The sequence below is a fragment of the Vulpes lagopus genome, chromosome 6 (assembly GCF_018345385.1).
Source record: "Vulpes lagopus strain Blue_001 chromosome 6, ASM1834538v1, whole genome shotgun sequence".
Classification (NCBI taxonomy): domain Eukaryota; kingdom Metazoa; phylum Chordata; class Mammalia; order Carnivora; family Canidae; genus Vulpes; species Vulpes lagopus.
Genome location: NC_054829.1, coordinates 99,363,522 through 99,375,984, shown reverse-complemented (window position 1 = coordinate 99,375,984; position 12,463 = coordinate 99,363,522). Strand labels below are relative to the sequence as shown.

The window sequence follows — 12,463 nt, the reverse complement described above, 5'->3', positions numbered from 1 at the left end:
TAGAAATTACACACCAGCTTGCTTGAATAGCTGTGGCATTATCAGAAGCAAGTAATGCAAAGACTTACAGCAACAGAAATGAAGGTGTCAAAGCAAAAGTCAATTTTCTACCATAATGTTTTAGAACACTGAAACTGGCTTTATTTACCTCTTTACTATTTTGTAGATTAAAGGGGAAAAAAGGGAAATAAGGGGAGTTAGATTTTGAGTTTTCAATTCACTTGGGTGTTTCAGGGCAGAATAAATTATTTAGCTTATTGGTTTTTATGGTTTAATAGGAAACAAAACATAAACCTCTAGGATACATTAAGAACTTACTGTAAGGAAATATTTTACCCTTCAAAATGTGTTAATACTAAATGGCCATAGGTAAATTCCATGGTTATATTTCAACAATAAATACACCAGTCCCTTCTTATATGGTATGCAGTGTGTCAAAATTTACCAAATATTTTATGAAGGTGAGCTTGTGAAAGCTGAAACTGTCTAAAGTAGGTACCATTTTCGAAATAAAAATCTAGTTTCTTAAAAAGGTATTAAGATATAATTTTTATTTATTTTCATTAAAAGGTACCATAAATAAAATTTTCTATCATTAAACCAGGACAAAGTTAATGAAAAAAAATTTACATGATAATGTCAGATTTTTACATGCCTTTGGTCATCTCTCTCATTGACACATCATACAATAAGCAAAAAAAAAAAACATCACCTGGCAATCAATGCATTATGCATTATTCCCACACATTGCTATTCTGGTGAACTTTTAAATCACTGTCAATGCAGCTTAAAATGTTTTTATCATTAAATAAATGTTTAATCATTATGAGAATGCAGTCACTTTTTAACCTCACTGACTTCCTGTCAGTAAATCCCTCAAGCTTAAGGTACTATAATATTAAAATCAACAACCACCTTCATTAAGAATCTCTCTTGTATATCAAAGAGAGTAATTAGGACCGTGACAAGTGTTCATGACTTTTCAGGGTACATTTTTTAATAGTTGTGCTACTTTAAACTGTGTTTTCTGATACAAAAATGGAAGTTCTGCTGATTTAAATTTATAGTGATGATACTAAAGGGTGCTACAGGTTTAAAGGTTGGCTTCTTTATTTTCCATTTCTTTACTTCATTTTTAGTGGTAGCTTAAAATCCACTAATATACTAATATATTTTGTGAAGTTATAGTCATGAAAGAGCCTTAAAGGGTATCTTTCCAGTTTCCTACCCAGTATTAGAATTGTATTCCTAGAATTTATAAGAGATGCTCTGGGTACTGCTTGCCTACCTCTAGAGACAGTGTCCTTTACTTCCTAAGGCAGACTGTGTCTTGATTAGACAACACTGATTTTAGACAATTATTACTTCTGTTGAGGTGAAAGGTAATTCTTCTCAATTCTCATGTATTCATATCCTTCGGGCAATATAGAATATAATAGTCACAAGAGCACAGGCTTAGAGTCAGTATTCAGTATGTGAACTTCAACAAGCTACTAATTACTTAATTCTCTTCCAAATTTATAGGGCTATCAAGATAATTAAGTGACCGGACATAGAAAAAGTGCCCAGAGAAGTGTCTGAAACATAATAGACACTCAAAAAATATTAGTTTCCTTCCCTTTCTCTCTTCTCTGTCAAATAAAGTATCCTTGTCCTAATTCATCTTTGTTCCAACCTTAAGTTCCCTGATTCTTTTCATTATTCCAAAGTACTGACCATCCTGATAATCTGCCCCTAGAATAGCTGCTCTTTTATAAAATGGTGAATTGGTTTTAAACTGGCCTATATGATCATTTACAGCAATGCTTTTTATTATCTTGAGTGAGGTTATTTTGTCTGCTTATTTTCATTAAGTAGGAAATGCTCAGCCTGCTAATATACATGGTCAATAACTAAAAAAATTCTAATTTAAGTTTTTTGAATTAAAATATGACAACATTAACTTTTTAAAGAATTTGAAATGATTCAGAGGAGCTATATTAGTTATTTTAATGTTAATTAGATCATGATCTTTAGCATTATTTTTGTAGAACATCAAATTAAATATACTCAGTATGTGGATATAATATATTTTATATATGAATAAAAGCATTTATGTCAATACAGGTATGATTATGCTAGGAACTACTACAGGATTTTATGTATATGCTTTTTATAAAATCATACTTTTTATATTTTCACCCTGATTTGGTTATTATGAGAATTTGAGATATGAATGGATTCCTCTGTATCTGGAACAGGTATGTTTGCAATCACACGATCACTATAGTTCTTTTTTAAAGATATTTATGTTTCTAGGGCTTAAATTTTTTTATAAAAGTATAATTTCAAATTGCATTGATGAGTTTGATGAGTTTTAACAATTCTTTGCACTCAAGTAACCACAACCAAAAATAAGCTGAAGAAAGCTTCTATCACCACAGCAAATTCTCTCATGTCTCATTCTAGTCAATTCTCCACTTTAGAAGTGACTACTTTCTAATTTTTATCAACATAGGTAAGTTTTACTTATTATTGGATTTCAAATAAGTGGAACCATATATACTTATGTATTGCATTGTCTTCTGGCCTCTATTGCTGATGAGAAGTCAGATATCATTTTTACAATTGTTTTCCTGTATGGAATGCGCTTTCTCCAACACAAACTCCTCACCTTCTCCTTCTCCCCCCACAGCTACTTTTAAGATTTTACTTTTACTTTTGATTTTCAGCAGTTTCACTATGGTGTGTGTAGGTATATATTTTTGTATTTATTCTGTTTGGGAGTTACAGGGCTTACTGAATCTGTGGATTGATGTCAATCATCAATTTTGGATCATTCTTGGCCAATATTTCTTCAAATATTTTTCTGCCTCATTCTGTCACCTTTACTAAGGGAATACAAATACACATATGTTAGATTATTTAATATTATCCTATACAGCTTGGATCAGAATTGAATCAAATTGATATGTAGATGAACTGAGCTTGTTCTTTTTTATGGCTTTATTTTGAGTCTAGATTTTTCATCTCTTTTTTGTTTTGAATACTTTATTTGGACTGTCTTCAAGTTTACTGATTCTCTTTTCTTCTTTGTTTTGTCTATAAGTAAGCCCATCTAATTTTTAAAAAATTTTTCTGATATTGTATATTTCAAGGATTTCCTTTTTTATGATAATTTCTAATCTGATAAAAATAATTTTAATTTAAAATTAATTCTTGTTGCCCAACTTTTACAATAGATTCTATCACATTTTATCATAATTATTTTAATGGTCCATCTAAAAATTTCAATATCTGTATATTGAAATCACTGTCTATTTTCTTGACCAGGAATCACCTTTTATTCCTTCTTCATATTTCCTGTAATTTTTTTGTTATACACTTAGCATTGTATTAAAGAACTGAAGTAAATTATATTTACCCCCAGAATAAGGCACACCATTTCTTTAGTCAGACAACAATACTTGGGATCAGAGTCAAATTTATCTGTAGGTGAACTGAGCTTGGTCATTTTTACATCTTTATAGCTTCAATTAACAACTGGCTTCAGATATTTTGAGGGCAGGATCACAGCTTTCTTCCACACAACCTGGGATCTGAGCCCTACTGAGACTCAAGAAACTTCAGTGGCTTGGCTGTCACCTTTGGGTTAGCAGATAATTCTTTTTTTTTTCTTCCTCCAGTCCTGCCTCCAGACTTCTTCACATCAAAATATCTCTCTCAGATTTTGTGGGGCCTCTGCAGTACATTCAGACTCCTTACCATCCCATCCCAATCACTTGGAGGTATTTCTTCCAGCTTTTATGCCTCTGTGTATTAGGAACTTGCTTTCCATAGGTAAAACCTTTGGTGGGATTTGTCTCAGCAAACCTGTCCCCCTTTCACTTTTCAGCAGTCACTAGTGGGCCTTCAGGGAAGACTCAGAATATTTTCAAGGATCTCTCTCAGCTTTCCTGCCCTCCAGCCCTTGGTTTACTAGCTCTATGCACTTATAATAAACAGCCTACAAGAGAGGTGTTGGGTGATCTGTAATTGGGCTTTTTGAGATTTTTGTCCATCACACTAGCCTAATAGAGCCATTTAAAGTTTGCTAAATGTTTAGCTGGTTTCTCTTTACTTCTCATCAATAGTGGATTGCTCTGTAAGGGATGAAGGAAGTCGTGAATTTCTTTTTTCTTGTGAAGGACTGGTCCCTTTTTGGAATTTGGTTTATTTAGATTTCTTTTGTCATTGACTTTCAGCTGGATTAAAAAAAGAGATTGATTTGGAAAATCATCTTGCTTCTTGTTACAATGGGAGCAGTAGACTCTTGTGATGTACATCTTAAGGAGAAACAGAAATCCTATTAGTCTTAGCTCATACACCATTTAGCAATTTTCTTTTTTTTTTTAAAGATTTTATTTATTCATGAGAGACACAGAGAAAGAGAGGCAGAGAGACAGGCAGAGGGAGAAGTAGGCTCCCTCCAAGGAGCCCGATGTGGGACTTGATCCTGGATCCTGGGATCACGCTCTGAGCCGAAGGCATATGCTCAACCGCTGAGCCACCCAGGCATCCCCATTTAGCAATTTTCTTAAACTTAAATTTATTTTATAAGCAGCTTATAATCTTACTTATTAGATTAAAATAATGGGTAAGTAATTTAGGTAAGTATATATATATAGACTGCTAAGGCTTAAAAGGCATTAAAATAATGGATTTCTTAGGAAGATATAAAAAACATGTGAAGTTTGCTTAAACTATAGTGTACATCTGCTTAATTTCAGGGAAGTTTTCATTGAATTAATCAAGATTCATTGCATCTGTTTTTATATTCTTGGTGTAAATAAGCAGCCACAATTCACATTAAAGTATAGTCAGTTTGCTTTTGACTTTTTCAATGGAAATAAATTTTCAAGTTTCAGTTGTTTCAACCAATGTATGTTGAATGGTAATTTCAAAGAACAGAATTAAATGTCTCTCCTTTTCAAGGAAATTTCAATTTCACTAGTTTTTGCAAATAAAAATGAATAAATTGGTACATAGTAAAGAAATTGAGTCATATATTTGTGCTGAGCCATTTCTAACAGTTCAAGGTAATCCCTATAAAAGGTGGCCAATAATTAGATTGAAGTAATCAAACCAAAGCTTTCAAAAGATTAATCCAGCTCACCAGAATAATAGAATGGGGAATATACCCAAGGTTAGAATATAAGCTTTAAAAATTTAAAAGATGACTATGCAAACTGGAAGTGCATGATCATGTAATCCATTTGTTCTCATAAATCACTATCTGGAATCATAAATATTTATTCACTCAAAGTAGAATGACCAGGTGGCCACTTTAGGACAAAATAATGAAGCACACAACAAAGAGGAGACGAGTCAGGATATCTGCTTTCTAATCTAAGCTCAGCCACTAAATCTGTAATGCTTAAGAAAATTCCTTTGTCTCCCTGAACCTCTGATTCTTTGTTTATAAAATTAGAGGGTTGGGGACTTCTGATTTTTCTCTGGGTAAGAAGTCATGTCATAGGTGAGATATCAATTAAAAGAGTAAGGATAATATTTATGAAGGTTGAAGAAAGCTAATAATTTTTGTTCTTTCATCATAGGATTTGGATTCTGATAAAAACATTCATATTTCTGTGGATCTGCAGAACAGAGCATTTCTGGGTGCAATCCGTTCTATGAAAGGAGAACCAAAAATGCTACATGTGAGGTACCATTCTTCAATCCTGTCGAAATAGTAAACATAAAATCCTATTTAGAAATTCAAGCACAAAAAATAACTGCCTTGACAATGTAAATTAAATGCACGAGGGAAATAATGGTCCATCAAATACCCTTGCTGCAGTTTTGTTGTTATCTTTTGTATTACATAAAATACGAGTGGGACATACACAGAAGTACACTTTAGTATTAAACTCAATTTTGTATTTACCTCACTAACTATTGCAATTATATTCTTGTTACTAAAATATTTTCTTGGGGTGGTTCAGTGGTTGGGCATCTGCCTTTGGCTCAAGTCATGATCCCAGAATCCTGGGATGGAGCCTCCTTCTCCCTCTGCCCATGTCTCTGCCTCTCTCTCTCTCTGTCTCGAATAAATAAATAAAATCTTAAAAAAATAAAATAGAATCTTAAAATTTATGGGAAAATATTGAAAGTTGTATCCATTTTCTTTGTCCCTTGTTAATTGTTTCAGGAAACTTCATGTCAGATTTTTTTTTAAAGATTTTTAACAGATTTTTTTTTTTTTTTTTTAGTTAAAACAGTTAAATTCTTAATCAGCATTAAATTCAAATGAATCCTGGTTTCATCTTAATACATGAAGTTCAAAATAACATTTTTTTATTATTATAAATCTTAAAATTCTAAAACTTAATATTTACTTAATTTGGGAGTCAATATCATGCAGTTAGTGCTTAAGCATTAGGGCTTTGAACTCAGACTAAATGGATAGAATCCCAATTCTAGCATTTACTAATGATGTTATTTGGATAAGCTACTTGAGCTTATCACGATTTTCTCAACATTTAAGTGAAGATAATAACATCTAATCAATAAGCTATTAAACCTAGGTCCAATGTATTCTTTCATACAAACAACTACTATTGAGCCTCACTCTTCAGGAATTCCATATTTGCAAATTTTCCTACTCACAAAAATTTATTTGTGTCCCACCACCCCTAAATCAAAAATTGTGGCCCTTTTGTGGTCTTTGTAGATATGTGAAGAGCAGTGAAAAATCTGAGTCACCCAAAGTGCATGTTCCCCGCTGAGTCCAAACAAGGCAACACCCTGCCTTCTAATTTCAACTCTCATACTTTAAACAAATGTCTTCCTTGTGGTTTATGTAGTGCTACATGTTTCCCATTTTTGTGGGGTTTTTTTTTGGATGTTGGTGGTGATTTAGTTGTTTACAAAGTGGCTCCCTGGCACAATACAGAGGTGTTGTTTGGTGTTCCCAATCACAAGAAGGCTGTGATATGCTTTATGAAGAAAATAAGTATGTTAGATAAACTTTGTTCAGGTATGAATTAAATGATATTGTTAATGAGTTCAATGTTAATGAATCAAAAATACATATAAATGCTGTGTTTTTAAACAGAAGCATGCAAAAAATGAGTTTATGTATTGATGGGTTGACAAAAATGTGACCAGAGGTTTGCAAGAAACTAATCCTATATTTTTCCTAAAGCAATGTTCAGTATTCTCTATTCAGCGACTGTATAATATGTAACTACCGTGAACAATGAAAATCAATTGCATTTTAATGCAATCTAAAGCCCCTTCTCCCTTTGGAGAGAGAGTTTAGAATTTGTTTCCCATTGCAACACGGCTAGAAATTTTCAAAATATGGTGCCTTCTTTTCTTTCTTCCACACAGTGAAGGAGTCTCTGAGTGCAGTCCTTTGTGTTGATTCAGAGTGAGGCCAGGAAAGGCATAGGGCTAGAAGAGGAACCTGTGAATATCTCAGCTTATGATTTCTGAGGCATTCTCCCTGCTTGTCTCTGTGTTTAGAGCCTACAATACAAAGTTAAAATCCAAACTGGGCATGATTAGATCCACACTGGCAACCACTCTGGAAGTAGGAAGGACAGTCCTAGGGCATTGACTCTGTTTTGCCTATTTTCCCACTTACCACGCTTAGACAAAACAATAGGAAAAATCTAGGATGAAAGGGAATCCTTACCGTGCCGTTCTCAGATAATACAAATTCCTTTGAGTGATTGTACATCTTATTAATTTTGGTAGATTCTGTATATTTTGTTGTAACTAAATGCTTAAAATTTGGAAGTTTTATAAAACTAAAAAAATAAAGTTCTGGAAGATTGATGTTCTGGCATGCAAAACATATGAATGATAACTGACATGAAGCATGAGAAATGAATGGAGCATGTGACCTTGAATCCAGAGAAAGTTCATTTTTCCTGAGTACCCAAATAGAATTCACCAAAAATTAGCAGCAGTAGTAATAAGAGGAGAAAGAGAAAAAGAGGAAGAAGGAAGAGAAAGGGAAAGGGAAGGAAATATGACAACTAATGAATGAATGGAGTTGAAAAGGAGGAATCACAGACACATAGTGTTGGAATGAGTGATAGCAGAGCAGAAGAACATTAAGCAGCAGGTTGACGCAAGATGGTCTGATCCCAGAGAAAGAGTATTTGAGGACACACTGTAAAACATCTTCTCATCCAGGGCAGTGGGCCAGGAATGGCCAGGGTGAAATAAGGCAGCATGCAAAAGAAGACTGAAGCAATCCATGAGGCCACAATAAATAGCCTGAGAGCTGGGACCCCACGCCTAAAGGTGATGTTAAGAAGCAAAGGAGCATGCATAGTCATCATTTAACAGTTCTTGGAATGATATCAATTAAAATTAAATCTTACAACATTTGAACAGGTTTATTATCCATTTCTCAGTATCAAACTCAGTGATGAAGTAATAAAAAGAGTAATGCTGCCCCACGTAAGGCTGCTCCAAGTTCAACCAATCCAATCAATCTGTGGTGAATCTCTGTTTAAAATAAAAAATCTCTAAAATAAATAAATAAAATAAGAAGTCTCTAGAAGCTTCATTTCTCTAGATGTGTGACTGTATTCTGTTCCTCTGTGTTCATTTAAAAATGACTTTTGAAAATTACTAACTTTGTCTCTGATGAATCTTGACAATAAAAAACACTAAGAAGCGAGGACGAAGCAGAAGGGAGTCTAGAAAGAATCAGGAAACCTAGAACAATCTAAGTGTGGAAGCCCTCTGGATAAAGTTGTACACTCTCCCATGAGGCTATGACTTACAGATAGAAAGCTGTCCACTGGCCTTTGTATGGGTTGCACATGGAAATCCAAAAGATATGCACCACGAAGCAGTAAATCAACATATCAGGCAAGAATGCTTGATTTCACTAGTCAAGAGTATTCAGCATTTTTGAGGACTTCTTACAGTCTTTAGCAATGGATTTATTCTTTAAAAAAAGTTAAATAATTTTGATAATAAAAATGAACTAAGGCAAGGAGGAAAATCTGGGCAGTATTGGAAACAATAAATGGACTGGTTAGAGCTTAAGATGCCTTTGGAAGCACCATCATACATAACATAGGGACAGAATAAAAATGGAACATAAGAATGTTTGGGGAGCACTGAAGTGTAGGATGGAAAATGAAACATGTTAGAAAAACCTGCTAGAAGGTTTTTTCAGGAGCAAGGAGAAATAACTGATGGCCTGAATTAGAGTGGAGACAGCCTGGAATGGACAAGGAAGGAAATATCAGACACGTTAAAAGAAAAGTTAGTAGGACTTGATTGAGTCTGGTGTCTCTGAAAGAAAGAGGTGAATTTAAGATAACATTCAGGTTCATGGCTACAAAGTTACAAGGTAAGCGAAAGAGAAATTTATTAGGGAAAGTGACAATGGTGGCCATGGAAAAGTATAGGTGTGGGTGTTGATGAGGTAGCTGTCACAATAAATTACATAGCAATAAGTTAAATTAGACATATGGGCCTTTGAGTAGAGCATAGTGGCTATAAACTTAGCTCCTAGGTCACCACAGGGCAACAAAACCAACTCCTGCTGAAATTTCCAGCCCCCTGGAATGACGGACACATTTCAGAATTGCCAGCGCCACAATCACATGAGCCAGTTCCTTAAAGTAAACCCCCCTCTGTCTCTTTGTCTCTCTTAATACATCTATTCTATTTCTCTGGAGCATCCTGCCTAATGAGGTGAAGAAAATGACCATGGTGGGTTTGGTAAACCATAACTCATGGCTACAAGACATAAAAACTATTTTGTGTCTTTGAGTTACTATCCTTCTCAGAGCAATAGAATGAGTTTTTACACATGCAGTGACACTACAAATCACTACTGCACATCACCTGCAAACGTAAGAAGGAATTCATTAAGTAATAACTTATTCAATTTATAATAAAAGGTCCACTTCCACTGTGAGTGTGTGTATATAATTGAGGCTAACCCATGCATGTATTTTTCTTATTAAATGTCTATTACAGAGCCTCTTTCCTGTTACCAGTTACTAATGGACAATGTTTATGTATTTTCTCTAACTCTATGATAAACTTACATATTTAAACTTATTACTTTTGCCTCTGAAAACCCTTTATTTTTTTGTGTGGACGCAGAGAAGAATAACATATGTGTCTTGGTTATTTGAGTAGAGAATTCAAGCAGCATATTCAGAAAGCTCATATGTCATTTCTTCCATTCTGCTGTCAGATACTACAGATCAGAAGTAGAAAATCAAGACAGGTACTGTCTTTCCTAGGGATTCTTGTGAAGAATTAAATGAGTTAAGGTAAATAAAGTGCTTAGAATTGTTCTTCACACAGAGTATGCAAAATGTGGATGTTAGCTCTTATTAGTAGAGCATACACTATATCAGTGGCACTTATTTTTGTGATGTCTTCTCTTCCCTAGTCATTGGTGCCCTCTGAATGTATGGTTTGTATTTTATTGATTTCATATTCTTCTACCTTCCCTCAGTATCTGGAAGATACTATCTGGAGTACCTATTATAAAGCAGAGTTCATTAACGTCTAAGAATTCATGAGGGTTTTTTTGTTTTTTCTAATGATACACACAAATATATTTTTTAGATAAGCACTCTAAGATTACTTCATTTGCAGCCAGACTTTAAATTCTGGGACATGGAATGATAAGATAAAAATCAATCTGCTATCTTGACTTTAATTGGATTCATGTCAATTTTATTTATGTATATGACAGTACTGCCAATTATTGCTGTGTTTACTCAGCGGTTTTCATCGGTGACTCATAGACCAGTAGCATCAGCATCATCTACGAATTTGTGAGAAATTTGAAATTCCTGGGCCCATCCCAGACCTACTGTATCAGAAATTCTGAGTAGGGCCCAGAAATTTGGGTTTTAGCAAACCTTCCAAGGAATTCTGATGTCCACTAAAGTTTATGAGCAAAATGCTAAATACAAGAAAGAATGGGGCTTGGTTCAAATAATTAAGCAACAGTGGACATCCGGGAAAACTGAGGATAACCTCACAGATTGCTAATAAAACGGTAAAATATACAAAGTATGTCTGGGGTAGTACTTCTTCTCCATCCTATTTACTGTTTCTCCAAGAGATTCCCTCTTCTGTCTTAGTTTACATATTTTATTCATTTTTTTTAAAAAAGATTTTATTTATTTTAGAGAAAGAGAAAGAGAGAGTAGGGGAAGGGGCAGAGAGGAAGGAAGAGGGACAAGCAGACACTGTAGGGACCAGTGGAACCTGACTCAGTGCTCAATCCTACAACCCTGAGACCATGGCATGAGCCGAAACCAAGAGTAGGATGTCCAACAGAGCCATCCAGGCACCCCTGACTTACATATTTTAAAATATCTTTTCAGGTTGTCAATGGTAAAGGCTACAATAGAAGACAAAACTTAATGCTAAAATACATATACTTTTATTTCCTGGAGGAATGTACAGTCTTACAGCAATCTCAGAAATAATCATTGTTAGAAATAATATTTCAACCATGCATCACACGTCATATTCTTATAGAGGTAATGTCTATTCAGATTCTGTGGATAATGAGCATGGGGGACATAACTTCTTATAGTCAGTCAGGTATCATGGGTAGAGGTCACATTTATTTCCCATATTTCCATTATTATCAACAACTTCTTCCATAAGGTTACAACTTTTGCCTTTCCAGCTCACCTTTCTGGCTTCCAGAATGAGCCAAGTCAGAAACTGGTTCTCAGGATAGAAATGCTATGAAAGCAGCTAGACACAATGCAGCCTACTACTTCAGCTTTTTTTTTTTTTTTTTTTTTTTTTTTTTTAAATTCTTTATTTATTTATGATAGTCACAGAAAGAGAGAGAGACAGAGACACAGGCAGAGGGAGAAGCAGGCTCCATGCACCGGGAGCCTGATGTGGGATTCGATCCCGGGTCTCCAGGATCGCGCCCTGGGCCAAAGGCAGGCGCCAAACCGCTGCGCCACCCAGGGATCCCACTACTTCAGCTTTTAAGCCTCTATTGTTCTTTATCATGTGCTGTTAACCCTGCTGTTCCCACATACTTTGGATTCTCAGCCTGGTCTGTTACTTTTTTTTTTTTTTATCTGCTATTTTGTCCCTTGTATTATACATTGCTCTATTCACAATTTTGTCCTGTAGGCTTCTATTCATATACTAATGTGTGTATGTGTGAACACATCCTTCAACTTTGGAGATGCTTAAAATGGGGGAAGGGCATATAACAAATGAAATTCAGTTTCACTACCATGGAAAATGAACCTATGAGGCAGTTAATTGAAACTTTTCTCTGTTTCTTCTGTGTAGTGCTTTATTTCACTCTGAATCAGTCTGTATTTCCAATTACTTTTATTTTTTTTTTGCAGAATTTTGGGGGTCCTGGGGAGTTACTCCAAACTATAATTATTGGGCACCTGGGTAGCTCAGTAGTTGAGCGTCTGCCTTTGGCTCAGGTCATGTTCCTGTGGTCCTGGGA

General features: G+C 34.7%; 1 protein-coding gene across 2 annotated transcripts in view; it reads right to left on the bottom strand.

Moving 5' to 3' along the window:
- Positions 1-12,463, bottom strand: part of BANK1 (B cell scaffold protein with ankyrin repeats 1) — a 294,852-nt gene that overhangs the window by 159,554 nt on the left and 122,835 nt on the right. The window lies entirely within an intron of this gene.